The sequence below is a fragment of the Canis lupus genome, chromosome 1 (genome assembly GCF_003254725.2).
Source record: "Canis lupus dingo isolate Sandy chromosome 1, ASM325472v2, whole genome shotgun sequence".
NCBI classification, from domain to species: Eukaryota; Metazoa; Chordata; class Mammalia; order Carnivora; family Canidae; genus Canis; species Canis lupus.
In genome coordinates, this window is record NC_064243.1 from 116,515,860 (window position 1) to 116,530,053 (window position 14,194).

General features: G+C 35.9%; 1 long non-coding RNA gene across 2 annotated transcripts in view; it reads right to left on the reverse strand.

Moving 5' to 3' along the window:
* LOC118351829 (uncharacterized) overlaps window positions 1-14,194 on the reverse strand; it is a 54,036-nt gene that overhangs the window by 3,332 nt on the left and 36,510 nt on the right. The window contains exon 4 of one of the 2 annotated variants that reach the window (XR_004807970.2): window positions 10,938-11,164. This is a non-coding gene — a long non-coding RNA (uncharacterized LOC118351829). Of the gene's footprint in view, window positions 1-1,305; window positions 11,165-14,194 lie in introns of those variants that run through there. The other variant, XR_004807969.2, reaches the window with a different exon arrangement.

Consider the following 14,194-nt stretch of genomic DNA (forward strand, 5'->3'; position numbering starts at 1 on the left):
TCATATGGGTATCAGTAATCTGTGTCTTGTGGGGTTTTTGTTGGTGGTGGTGGTCTTTCCAGAGGTTTGTGAATTTTATTGATTTTCCCAAAGAACCAGCTCTTTATTATCTTGATGATTTTTCCTATTGTTTTGTGTTTTCAATTTTATTGATTTCTGTTCTTACCTTGATTTGTTCTTTTTTCTGTTTGTTTTCCATTATTTTGGTTTTCTTTGCTAGGGCCTGTTTTGGGAAGCTAGATTAATAATTTGAGAATTTTCCTCTTTTTTAATATATGCACTTTAATTTGAAGACTTTTAAATTGAGCACTTTAAAATTATATAATTTCCCTGTCCCTAGTAATTTTCCTTGGTCTGAAGACCACTTTATATTAATATAGCTATTCCTGGTTTTCTTTGATTACTGTTTGCATGATATATCCTTTCTATTACTTTCAACTTGCCTGTATCTTTGTATCTGAAGTGCATTTCTTGGAGATAGCATATTTCTAAATGTTTTAATTGTGGCAAAATATACTTAATGTAAAATTTACCACTTAATTTTTAAGAGTATAATTCAGTGGCATTAAGTACATTCACACTATTTTGCAACCATCACCACTATCCATCCCCAATATTTATCATTCCTAACTGAAACTTGGTACCCATCAAACTTTAACTCCCTATTACCACTTCCTCCAAGCCAGTGGTAACTACTAGTCTACTTTCTGTCTCTATGAACTTAACTATTCCAGGTACCTCATATTATGGAATTATATATTTGTCCCTTTGTGTCTGCCTTCTTTCACCTAGCATATCTTCAAGCTTCATCCATGTTGTTGCATGTGTCAGAACTTAATTCCTACTAAAGGCCAAATAACACATTTCTATTTCATGTTCATACTACATTTTATTTTTCCATTCATCCAATAATGGACATTTGGGTTACTTCTACTTTTTATTTTTTTAAAGATTTTATTTATTTGTTCATGAAAGACAGAGAGAGAGAGAGATGCAGAGACACAGGCAGAGGGAGAAGCAGGCTCCATGCAGGGAGCCCGACGTGGGACTTGATCCTCCATCTCCAGGATCACACCCTGAGCTGAAGGCGGCGCTAAACCACTGAGCCACCCAGGCTGCTCCAACTTCTACTTTTTAGTTATTGTAAATAATGCTGCTGTGAACACTGGTATACAAATATCTGGTCCAGTTCCCTACTTTCAATTCATTTGGAATTGGTGTGTGATAATTATATATTTAATTTTTTTGAGGAACTGCCATAATGGGTTTTTTTTTATAGCATTCTTTTTTTTTTTTAAGATTTTATTTATTTATTTATTCATGAGAGACACAGAGAGGCAGAGACATAGGCAGAGAGAGAAGCAGGCTCCCCACCTGATGTGGGACTGGATCCCAGGACCCAGGGATGACAACCTGAGCCAAAGGCAGACAGACACTCAACCACTGAGCCACCCAGGCATCCCTGCCATAATGTTTTCTATAGCAGCTTCACCACAAGGGTTTTTCCACATCCTTGCCATCACTTATTATTTTCCTTTTTTTTTTTCTTTAATTATAGCCATCTCAGTAATTGTAAAGTGGTATCTCGTGGGTTTGATTTGTATTTTATTAATGACTGATAATATTGGTTCCCTTTATTCTTGAATGAGATGCATGTATATATGTATATATATGTTTTTGGTTTTGGCTGAATGTAAGATTTGGAATTCTTTCAGTGCTTTAAAATGTACTTCTGGCCTCTAGGTTTCTCATGAGAAATCTGCTTTTGTTTGAATTTCCTCCTCTAAATGTAAAGCGGTGTTTTTCTTGCTTTCAATAATTATTTTAAAGATCTTATTTAGGGATCCCTGGGTGGTGCAGTGGTTTGGCGCCTGCCTTTGGCCCTGGGCGCGATCCTGGAGACCCGGGATCGAATCCCACGTCGGGCTCCCGGTGCATGGAGCCTGCTTCTCCCTCTGCCTGTGTCTCTGCCTCTCTCTCTCTCTCTCTGTGTGACTATCATAAATAAAAAAAAAAAATTAAAAAAAAATAAAGATCTTATTTATTCATGAGAGACATAGAAAGAGGTAGAGAATAGGCAGAGGGAGAAGCAGGCTTCCTGCAGGGAGCCTAATACAGGACTCCATCCCAAGACCCCAGGATCATGATCCAAGCCCAAGACAGATGCTCAACCACTGAGCCACCCAGGCTCCCCCTTGCTTTCAAGATTTTTATTTTGTCCTTAGTTTTTAGAAGTTTGACCATAGGGTAGCTCAGCGGTTGAGCGTCTGCCTTTGGCTCAGGGTGTGATCCTGGGGTCCTGAGATCGAGTTCTGCGTCAGGCTCCCTGTATGGAGCCTGCTTCTCCCTCTGCCTCTGTCTCTCCCTTTGTGTGTCTCATGAATAGATAGATAAAATCTTTAAAAAAGAAAAAAAAAGGTTTGCCCATGATGTGACATGATGTTGATGTTGTCGGGAAGGGGTGGCTTGTCACTCAGCATCTTGAATTTATGACTTTTTTTTTTTTTTTGGCAAATTGGGGACATTTTCAGTCATTTATTTGAATACTCTTCAGTCCTCTTATTTTTTTCCTTCTGAGACTTCAGTGTTAGGAATGTTAGATCTTGTGTCTAGTCTCAGAGGTTCCTGAGTTGTTTTTCACTTTTTTCAGTCTATTTCCTGTTGTTTAGATTGGATAATTTCTATTGTTCTGATTCCTTCCTGTGTCTCCTCCATTTATGTTGTTAGCATATCTATTGGGTTTATTTCCATTATCACACTTTTCAGTTAATTTTCCTTCATTTCTTTTTTATAAATCTTTTTTCTTCTCTGGACTTCATGTTTCTTTGCTGAGGCTTTTTCTTGTTTCAAGCATATTTGTCTCAGGCATTTTTATGAAGTTTTATGTGTTTATGAGATAATTCTAACATCTTTGTCATTTCCGTAATCTCTTTTTTCATTCAGTTTAGATTTTCCTGGTTCTTGTTATGTTGATGGATTGTCCTTTGAAATGTGAGCATTTTGTGTATTATGCTGAGATTCTAGATCTCATTTAAACCTTAAGCTGGCATTCTCTGACTCCACTTACATGGGAAGGGGATATGCCATCTTGTTATAGCAGATGGAAGATAGAAATACAGGTTTCTCAGCCTCCATTGACAGGGTGAAGGAGTCCTCATATTATGTGCATGTGGGAGTTCTGGCACCTTTCCACCCTCCTTTTTATACCTCTCTGGCTGAGAGAGGTAGAAAAGCCTCTTTAGTGCCTTCATTTGCCTTTCATATTTACCATAGAAAAGAACGACCTAGTTAGCCTGAGTGATGGTGAAGATCTTGACTTTATATTACACTTACTCTGATACCAACCCATTTGGTTGCTAAAAATTTCCCTCTTGCTACTGCTGTGGCTATCTCTTGTAAATTAATATACTGTATTTCCACTTTTGTTCAGTTGAAAATATTCTCTAATTTCATTTGAGACTTGTTTGGCTCATGGGTTGATTATATGTCAGTTTTCAATTTCCAAGTATTTGTGGACTTGCCAAATATCTTTTTTTTTTTTTTTTTTTTTGCCAAATATCTTTGTTATTTTTTTTCTAATTCCATTTTGGTAAAGAAAATGCTTGACATGATTTCAGTTCTTTTACATTTATGTAGTCATTTATGACTCAGAATATAATTTATCTTGGTGAATATTCCACATGCAACTGAAAAGAACACATACTCTGCTGTCAATCTATAGATGTTGTTTAGGGGGCATAGAATTCTTCTGTACCTTGATTTCTTGTCTGCTGATCTATCCAATAGGTAAGAGATAAATGTTGAAGTCTCCTACATTAAGTGTGGATTTATCTACTTCTTTCAGTTTATCAGGTTTTGCTTTGTGCATTTATTTTATATATACACATATATATCCTCTACCTTTACCAAGGTATAACTGACATATAACATTGTGTGAGTTAAGGTGCACAATGTAATTATTTGATACATGTATATATTGTGAATGATTACCACAAAGGGTTAGATAACACCTCCATCATTCCATATAATTAATTATCTTTTTGTGGTGAAAACAGTTACTTTCTTAGCAACTATCAATTACATAATTCAATATTAACTATAGTCATCATGCTGTACATTAGATACCCAGAACTTATAACTAGAAGTTTGTATCCTTTGACCAGTATCTTCCCACTTTTCCCATCCCTAGGATTCTGGCAACAACCATTTTTACTATTTCTGAGTTTGACTTTTTTAGCTTCTACATATAAGTGCAATCGTACAGTATTCATCTTTCTTATTTTACTTGCATAATGCACTTAAGGACCATCCATGTCACAAATAGTAGGATTTCTTTCTTTCTCATGGCTAAATACTACTCCATTATACTTATGATTATATACATACACCACATCATCTTGATCCATTCATCTATTGATGGATACTTAGATTGTTACCGTATCTTGGCTATTGTGACTAATGCTGCAATGAACATGGCAGTGCAGATATCTCTTTGAGATCCTGATTCTATTTTCTTTGGATATATAACCTGAAATGAAACTGCTGGATCATATAATACTATTCTTTACTTTTTTAATGAATTTCCCTACTGTTTTCCATAGTGGCTGTACTAATTTACATTCCCACCAATGGTGTACAAGGAATCTCTTTCTCCATATCCTCACCAACACTTGTTAAGTCTTGCCTTTTTGATAATACTATTCTAACCGTTATGTGGCGATATCTAATAGTGATTTTGATTTGCATTTTCCTGATGATTAGTAATGTTGAGTACCTTTTCATGTACATGTTGGCTATCTGTATGTCTTCTTCGGAAAGGTGTTTATTCAGGTCCTTTGCCCATTTTTTACTATTGAGTTTTCTACTTTGAAGTAGAAAACTTTTGCTTTTGCTTCATGTATTTTAAAGCATATTGTTAAGTATATACACATGTATTATGATTAGATCTTCTGGGTGAGTTTTCTCTGTTTATTATTATAGAATATCCCTTTATCTTGGCATTTTCATTCTTTTTGAAGTATATTTTATCTGTACTTTATAGCCACTCAATCTTTTTTTTTTTTTTAAGATCTTATTTATTCATGAGACACAGGCAGAGGGAGAGGCAAGCTCCCTGAGGGGAACCTGAGGGCACAATCTGAGCCAAAGGCAGCCGCTCAACCAGTGAGCCACCCAGGTGCCCCTAGTCACTCAATCTTTGGTTAATATTTGTATGCCTATCATTTTCCATCCTTTTACTTTTCATCTACCTATATCATTATATTAAAACCAGTTTATTATACACAGCATATAGTTGGAGTTTTAAAAAATCCGATCTGATGATCTTTTAATGATTGATTTTAAACTATTTACATTTAGTTTATATATTATAAATTTGGTTTTAGCTCTTTTGTTTCTCCCCCCCCCCCTTCGCCATTTCTTTGAAGGTTTTTTATTTATTTAAATAATAAATAATAATTTATTTATTTGCTCTCTCTCTGAGAGAGCAGAGCAAGCAACAGAGAACACGAGGGGGAGGGGTGAAGAAAGGGCAGAGAGAGAGAGGGATGAGCATAGAGCCCAATGCAGATTTGACCTCAGGACCCTGGTATTAGGACCTGAGCCAAAGGCACACTTAACCGTCTAAACTACCCAGGAGCACTTCTTCCCCCTATTTTTAATTCCTCTCTCCCTTTCTTGCCTTCTTTAGTTTCATTTGATTATATTTTATTATTGTTTTAATTTATCTGTTTTGTTTTTTTACTATTTCTCTGATTATAATCCTTAGTAATTTTTCAGGGAATTATAATATATATAATAAATGATCCATAGTATACCTGAATTACTATTTTACACTTCATGTTGAATGTAGAAGTCTTTTCTTCTTATCATCCTTTTAGCCTCTTTCTTTTTTGTAAATAGAGTGCAATCATATAAATTATATAAATTTTTAAATGGTGACTGATAGGCAAACAAAATTCTGGCTCTCAAATCATGATTTCCTCAATACTTCATTTCATTGCTAATGTCTTCCTTAGAGTATTTTTATTCATATTCATAAATTAATCTAGATTTTTTTTTGGAAACAATCCTCATCCAGTATTATTTCAGACTGGTAGCCTTCTAGAATTAGCTTATAAAATTCTTTTACAGATTTTCTCTGTAATTTTATCTGGTGACTCATTTAAATATTTTTTAAAATATTTAAAGAGATTTTGAACCAAATTTTCATTTTCCCACCACATTTATTAGACCAGGGCAATTTCTACTTTGAGTCAATTTGAAAAAAAACTATATATTATATACAATTTATTCAAATATACTACCATATTATTTATATAATTATATAATTTTTCAAATATATTTTTTATATAAATATATATACATACACATATATAAAAACACGTTAAAAAGTCTCCATAGGGATGCCTGGGTGGCTCAGTGGTTGAGCATATGCCTTCGGCTCAGCTCATGATCCTGGAGTCCCGGTTTCGAGTCCCACCTTGGGCTCCCTGCATGGAGCCTGCTTCTCTCTCTGCCTGTGTCTCTGCCTCTCTCTCTGTGTGTCTCTCATGAATAAATAAGTAAAATATTTAAAAAGAAAAATAATAAATAGATTTAAAAAAATTTTAAAGTCTCCATAAATATATGTATGCCACCTTATTAATGCCATTGTAGTTCTCATCTTTACATTGATCAAATTTATAAGTAGTTTAGTTTGGTGTTTTTTTCCCCAAAGAAAATAAATGAAATGTGTTTTATTCTTCTTCATTAAATTCTAACTGTATAAATGGTTTCCTTCTGCTGGATTTAGGTTAATCTATTCTTTTCATAGTTTCTTAAGTTTGGATTGCTTTGACAGCTTATCAACTCTCCACTATGTGACAGACACTGTATTAGAACTAGGATTATAAGTGTAATTATGTGGAGCAGTAATCAATTGTTAGATGGTGACTGTTAAGCAAACCAAAATTATGGCCCTAGATCTTCATTCTCTGCATTTATTAAAGAGTACTAATTTCCCACAAGATGACTTTCCAAAAATGAATGATCACCTATAGGTTTTGATTTATAGCAACTCATTATCACTCTTATCTGAATGGTATCCTATTCCAACTCTGGTCTTCCCTTTGAATCAAACAAAATATATATCTCCAAGAAGAGGTTAGAATCACTTCACAGATTACTTTCTAATTGTAAGGATATAAAAGGACCTTGAAAATGAGAAATTTTGGGGAACCTGAGTGGCTCAGTTGGTTAAGCGTCTGCCTTTGGCTCAGGTCATGATCCACGGCTCTGAGAGCGAGCCCCATGTTGGGCTCCCTGCTCATGAGGAGCCTGATTCTCCCTCTCCTCCCCACTCATGCTCTCTCTTTTCTCTCTCTCAAATAAATAAAATATATTTTTTAAGAAATAAAATGAGAAATTTGACAGTCATCACTTTAACCATATGATCAAATTTAGCCTCATGGTATCAATATGTGCCTCTTGATATATGACAATATAAAATATTTAATATCATTTATGAAATATTTTTGCAAAATTATTTAACCCAAACCCAATCTTCTCTCTACTTAATTTCCAATGTAGATGGCAGAATAAGTTAAAGGATAATATTAGGAAACAAGCACAACAATCCAAAATATGAAACACCCCACAAGACAACTGCATGGCCTCTAAGAAGAAAAAGCCTTCCATAAATAAAGGTAGAGAACTAAACTAGACCAAAAGAGACATTATCGGGATCCCTGGGTGGCGCAGCGGTTTGGCGCCTGCCTTTGGCCCGGGGCGTGATCCGGGAGACCCTGGATCAAATCCCACGTTGGGCTCCCGGTGCATGGAGCCTGCTTCTCCCTCTGCCTGTGTCTCTGCCTCTCTCTCTGTGTGACTATCATAAATAAATTTTAAAAAAAAAATTAAAAAAAAAAAAGAAACCCGAATATGTTTCTCTATATTTAAAAAAAAAAAAAAGAGAGACATTATCAACTAAATGTAATTTATGAAGCTAGAGTTGATTCTAGATAAAAAGAAAAATAGCTATTAAAGTCAATCTTGAGACAACTGGGAAAATTCGAACATGCATCACATGACATATTTTAGAAGGTGTGATTATATTATGTTTATTTATAGGAAGATAAAGCAAATATGAAAAACTGTTAGCTTTTAAACTGGGTGAGAGTTGGTAAATGCATGTTCATTCTCCTTTTCAATTTTCTTGAATGTTTAGAAGTTTTCATAATGACAGGATGGAGAAGTTTAGTGGGAAGGTTTTCTCTCTCTTACCCTTTTGATAATTTTTTTAAAAGATTTTATTTATTTATTCATGAGAGACACAGACTGAGAGAAAGGCAGAGACACAGGCAGAGGGAGAAGCAGGCTCCATGCAGGAAGCACGATGCAGAACTCGATCCCGGGACTCCAGGATCACGCCCCGGGCTGAATGCAGGCACTAAACCGCTGAGCCACCCAGGGATCTCCTTTGATAATTTCTAGGAAATGTTGAATTCTAAGAAGATAGGGTATATTACAGAATACCTGATATTTGGATGTAACTGCAAACTGCATCATACCCTTTTCTACTTCTTCAGCAACTAGCTATATTCTCAATATATATTTACACTAATTCCAGAATATTCCAGCACTAATTTCCTGATGCAACTTAGTAATGAAGTTGTCTCACATGTTCTTTATTTTTTTGGTTTATTTGGTAATCTCTACACCCAATGTGGGGCTTGAATTCATGACCCCAAGATCAAGAGCTGTGTTCTCTCCTGACTGAGCCAGCCAGGCACCCCCATATTCCTTATATTCTATGATAATTTATTCAGAATCAGCTATGTGAAGTTCAATAGTAGATGGGTGGTGATTGGATGCTAAGTTGACTACCAATATAGATTCTTTCATAAGAATTCACTAACAGTTATACTATTATCACTAGAAGAACAGTAGCTAATCTTTAGTTGCCAAATAATCTTGCAAGGGTTTACAGGTAGGGGCACCTGGGTAACTCAGTGGTTGGGCATCTGCCTTTGGCTCAGGTCGTGATCCTGTGGTCCTGGGATCAAGTCCTGAATCGGGCTCCTCACAGGGAACCTGCCTCTCCCTATGTCTCTGCCTCTTTCTTTGTGTTGAATAAATAAATAAAATCTTAAAAAAAAAACAAAAACCCAAGGGTTTACAAGTATTAATCCTTACAAAAACACTGTTAGATAGGTATTAACTTCACCATTTTACAACTGAGGCACAAAGCTAATAAGTATATTGTTGAATATCTTGAAGATGATGATAGGCTAAGTATGTGCTGTGACTAAAGGCTTTCCTTCAGTTGTACAACCAATAGAGTAAGAAATTCTGTGTGAATCTGCTAACATTCAACAGGAACTGAGTGATTTTAGAAGTCTTATATATTCAATAGATTAAGACACCTGGTATGAAATCTTTTATGCCAAATAAGTTGTAAGAATGACCCCCCCAGAAAAGGGTTTCCTAAACATTTTCCCCTAGTATTGATATTCTATGAAGAGTGGAGTAAAAGAAAAAGTACTGTTTTTTTAAAACACTTTTAGGGATCCCTGGGTGGCACAGCGGTTTGGTGCCTGCCTTTGGCCCAGGGCGCGATCCTGGAGACCTGGGATCGAATCCCACGTCGGGCTCCCGGTGCATGGAGCCTGCTTCTCCCTCTGCCTGTGCCTGTGCCTCTCTCTCTCTCTCTCTCTCTCTCTCTCTCTCTCTCTCTGTGACTATCACAAATAAATAAAAATTAAAAAAAAAAACACTTTTATAATAACTCCGTAAGGCTATGAGTTCTCAGATTTGATAGTGGCAGAATATTGGGCTTCATACATTTCTTACCTTTTGAGAGTTTTTCACCATTATAAATTCTCTGATGCTCAATAAGGTATAAACAAAATCTAAAGGCATGCCCACATTCTTTACATTCAGAGTTTCTCTTTATATTCACTGATGTTCATTTTATCTAAAGGCCTTCTCACATCACTCCTCACTTCATAGGACTGGTTTCTTAGCATTGTGAAATATCTGATGCTCTGTAAGAATTTGATGAAATTGAAAGGCCTTTCCATATACTTTCAATTCAGAATTTCTCCTTAGTATGCATTTTTGATGTTGATTAAATGTTGAACTCCATCTACAGGCATTCTCACATTCCTTACATTTATTTGTAGGGTTTCTCTTTAGTGTGTATGCTCTGATGTTGGTTAAGTTGAATTCTGTCTAAAGGCCTGCCACATTTCTTACATTCCTAGGGCTTCTTACCAGTATGAATACTGTGATGACTTTTAAGGTGTGAATGCAATCTAAAGGCTTTTCTACATTCCTTACATTCATAAGATTTCTCATCTTTATGAATTTTTTATGTCAACTAAGCTGTTCATGCAATATAAATGATTTTTCACATTCCTTACATTCATAGGGCTTTTCATAAATACGAATTTTCTGGTATACTCTAAAGTATCTCAAAGAACTGAAGGTCTTCCCACAGTCCTGACATTTATAGGGTTTCCCACCAAAATGAGTATTCTGGTATATTTTAAGGTCTTTGACAAAACTAAAAGCTTTCCTACATTCTTTACTTTTATAGGGTTTCACAGTTCTATGAGTTTTTGATGTTGAGTAAGATGCTAATGTATTCTAAAGGCCTTCCAACATTCCTTACACTCATAGGGTTTTTTGCCAGTATTTTTTTGGTGGACTCTTACATACCTGCCCAAACTAAAAGTCTTTCATTCATAGGATTTCTCACCAGTATTCTAAGATCTCTGCCAAAACTGAAAGCCTTCCCACATTCTAGATATTTATAAATTTTCAGATGTTGAGTTGTCCCTGAAGCCTAAAGGCCTTCCCACATTCCTTAGATGTATAAGTCTTCTCACCAGTGTGAATTCTCTAATGTTTGATTAGGTCTGAGCCCTAATTAAAGATATTTCTACATTCCTTACATTCATAATATTTCTGTGAGTAGATATATATTCATGGATGATTTTCAATTGGCTGAAATCTTCTTGAGGCTCTTGTTTCTCAATCTTGATTTTGTTCTTCTGCTACTTTAGATAATGGAACCTTCAATATCAGGCATTTTACTTCTTTATCTTCTGTTTGTATAAGTTTATTTCAAAAATGTTCTCTTCTGGAGATAATGTCTTTGTATCACACCTGGCCTCCAAACCTGAAAAGAAAAAGAACGAGAAAACAAACAAATGTTGTTCTCCCATTCCAGTGAGGAGATAAGTGATATAAACTGTAAAAAAGTAAAACTGTAGGGGTGCCAGGGTGCCTCAGTCAGTTAAACGTCTGACTCTTGATTTTGGCTCAGGTCATGATCTCAGAGTTGTGAAATCGATCCCTACATCAAGTTCTGCACTCAGCACTGAGCTTATCTCAAGCCAGTATCCTTTTAACCTTACAAATCCCTTTAAGGCTCTAAATCATGATACATCATTTCCTACTTCTTGGAATTTCCCATAAGGTGTTTCATCTCTGTGACCCTCTGATACAGCTCTTTGTAGGACTGGGCTCCCTCTCATTCTCCAGGATTCAAGATTAAAAGTCATTTCTTCAGAAAAGCTGTATGATCAGAACCTACCTAATTCCAAGTCCATTATTCTCTATTCTAGTATCTTTTGCTTTAATCTTATTTCACTTTGAACTTATTTGCTTTGATCTTATATGTATTTCCATTACATATTCATTACTTTCCTAATTTGTTAATCCATTTATTTTGTTTTTCTTTCTTTCTTATTTATTTATTTTTTCATTTAGGCTCCAGGCCCAGAGTGGAGCCCAATGAGAGGCCCCAAACTCAGGACCTTGAGATCAAGACCTGAGCCAAAATCAAGAGTTGATGCTTAAATGACTGAGCCTGTTAGGTGCCCCTCCACTTATTTTCGTTGATTTCTGTAACCTCAAACTTACTATGATTAAATCTAATTCCACTTTATTCACAACTAAGAAACAAGGGGTGGGGTGGCTAGCTGGCTCAGTTAGTGGAACATGCAGTTCTTGATCTCCAGGTTGTGAGTTCGAGCCCCACATTGAGTTTAGAGATTACTTAAAAATAAAATCTTTAAAAATAAAATAAAATAAAATAAAATCTTTAAAAAAGAAAGAAAAAGAAAAAGAAAGAAAGAAAGAAAGAAAGAAAGAAAGAAAGAAAGAAAGAAAAGAGAGAGAGAGAAAGAAAGAAAGAAAGATAGATAGATAGATAGATAGATAGATAGATAGATAGATAGATGGACGGCTGGCTGAGGATACATAATTGTTTAACTATAGAATAACTTAACCACTAGATTTAAGAAAGAAAAATAAGGATAAAGGTAGATAATACAAAGATTACATTGAGGAAGTTATTTTGATGCTTATTAAAATACTCTTTAAAGTAATCATGCAGTAGTTACTATGTGCGGCTCATTGCCTATAATCTCTCACATCTTCCATTATAACTGGCTCATCTTTTTCCTGCAGTGATTAAATACATGTTTTCTGGCATCACTTTCCTTTCAGATGGAAATGAGGTTGATCCAAACAAACACAGTTAAATGTACAAATAGAAAAGGTGACTGTGGTCTTCTATTGTCTTTACCCTTAAGTATAAAGGTACCTCTACACTGTTGACCATTCCCTCCTATGGCTGCTCCTCTTTGTCCCCTATTTCAATAAGGCAATAGGATGTTTACCTTCATATTCACTTTTAGTATTACACATCTACCCAAAGATGACCAGTCTTTTTTGTTCAGTGGAACTTTTGGTCAGGTGCTTTCATCTATTTCTTCATAGTCAAAGCTAACCAGTACTGTATTTCCCAGCAAAGTATCTTAATGATTATTCACGTACTGTAATAGGTAATATAGTAGGTATATCCAAAGTAGGTCTTGCCATGCTAAAATCAAAGGCTATGTTCTTTCTGGAAGTAGTAGGGAACAATCTATTTCCTTCTCTTTTCTAGGTTTTTATGGTTGCCTTCATTCTCTGGCTCATGACCCTTCCTCCTTCTTCAATGCCAGCAGCATAGCATCTTGAAATCTCTCTACCATGCTTCCATTATCACATCTCCTCTGACTCTCTTGCCTTCCTCTTTCTAAGAATCCTTTGGGCCTACCTGGATAACCTAGGATAATTTCCCCACATTAAAATCCTTAACTTTTTTTTTTTAAGATTTTATTTATTTATTCATGAGAGACACAGAAAGAGAGAGAGAGAGGCAGAGACACAGGCAGAGAGAGAAGCAGGCTCCATGCAGGGAGCCCAACATGGGACTCGATCCTGCGTCTCCAGGATCACACCCTGGGCTGAAGGCAGCGCTAAACTGCTGAGCCACCGGGAGATTACCCCAAAATCCTTAACTTAATCACATCTACAGAGTCTCTCTGCCTGTGAGGTTCTGGGGATTAGGACGTGAACGTTTTGGGCCATTATTCTATGGTGTGTCCCAGTTGGATTTTTTTGAAATAAAAGGATGGTTTATATGATTAACTGAAGAATCACAATTCTTTGCTAAATGTTCAAAAAGCATGTAAGAAATTCAAAACCTAGGGATCCCTGGGTGGCGCAGTGGTTTGGCGCCTTCCTTTTGCCCAGGGCGCGATCCTGGAGACCCGGGATCGAATCCCACATCGGGCTCCCGGTGCATGGAGCCTGCTTCTCCCTCTGCCTATGTCTCTGCCTCTCTCTCTCTCTGTGTGACTATCATAAATAAATAAAAATTAAAAAAAAAAATAAAAGAAATTCAAAACCTAATATATATTTTTTAAATTCCATAAAGTAGGAATTGTTATATAGATATATTGTAGTCTAAAAATCAGGAACCTTTTGAACAGTATCATTTACGATAGCCAATATATGGGAGCAGCCCAAGTGTTCACTGATTGATGAACAGATAAAGATGTGATATATATGTACAATGGAATATTATTCAGCAATAAAAAGAATGAAATCTTGCCATTTACAACGACATAGATGGATCTAAAGAGTATAATGCTAAGTGAAGTAAACCAGAGAAAGGCAAATACAATAATTTCACTCATTTTTTTATTGTTTTTTCTTTTTCTTTTTTTTTAAGATTTTATTTATTTATTCACGAGAGACACTGGGGGGGGGGGGGGGGGGCAAAGACACAGGCAGAGGGAGAAGCAGGCTCTATGCAGGAAGCCCAAGCCCAATGGGACTTGATCCAGGGACTCCAGGATCACGCCCTGGGCTG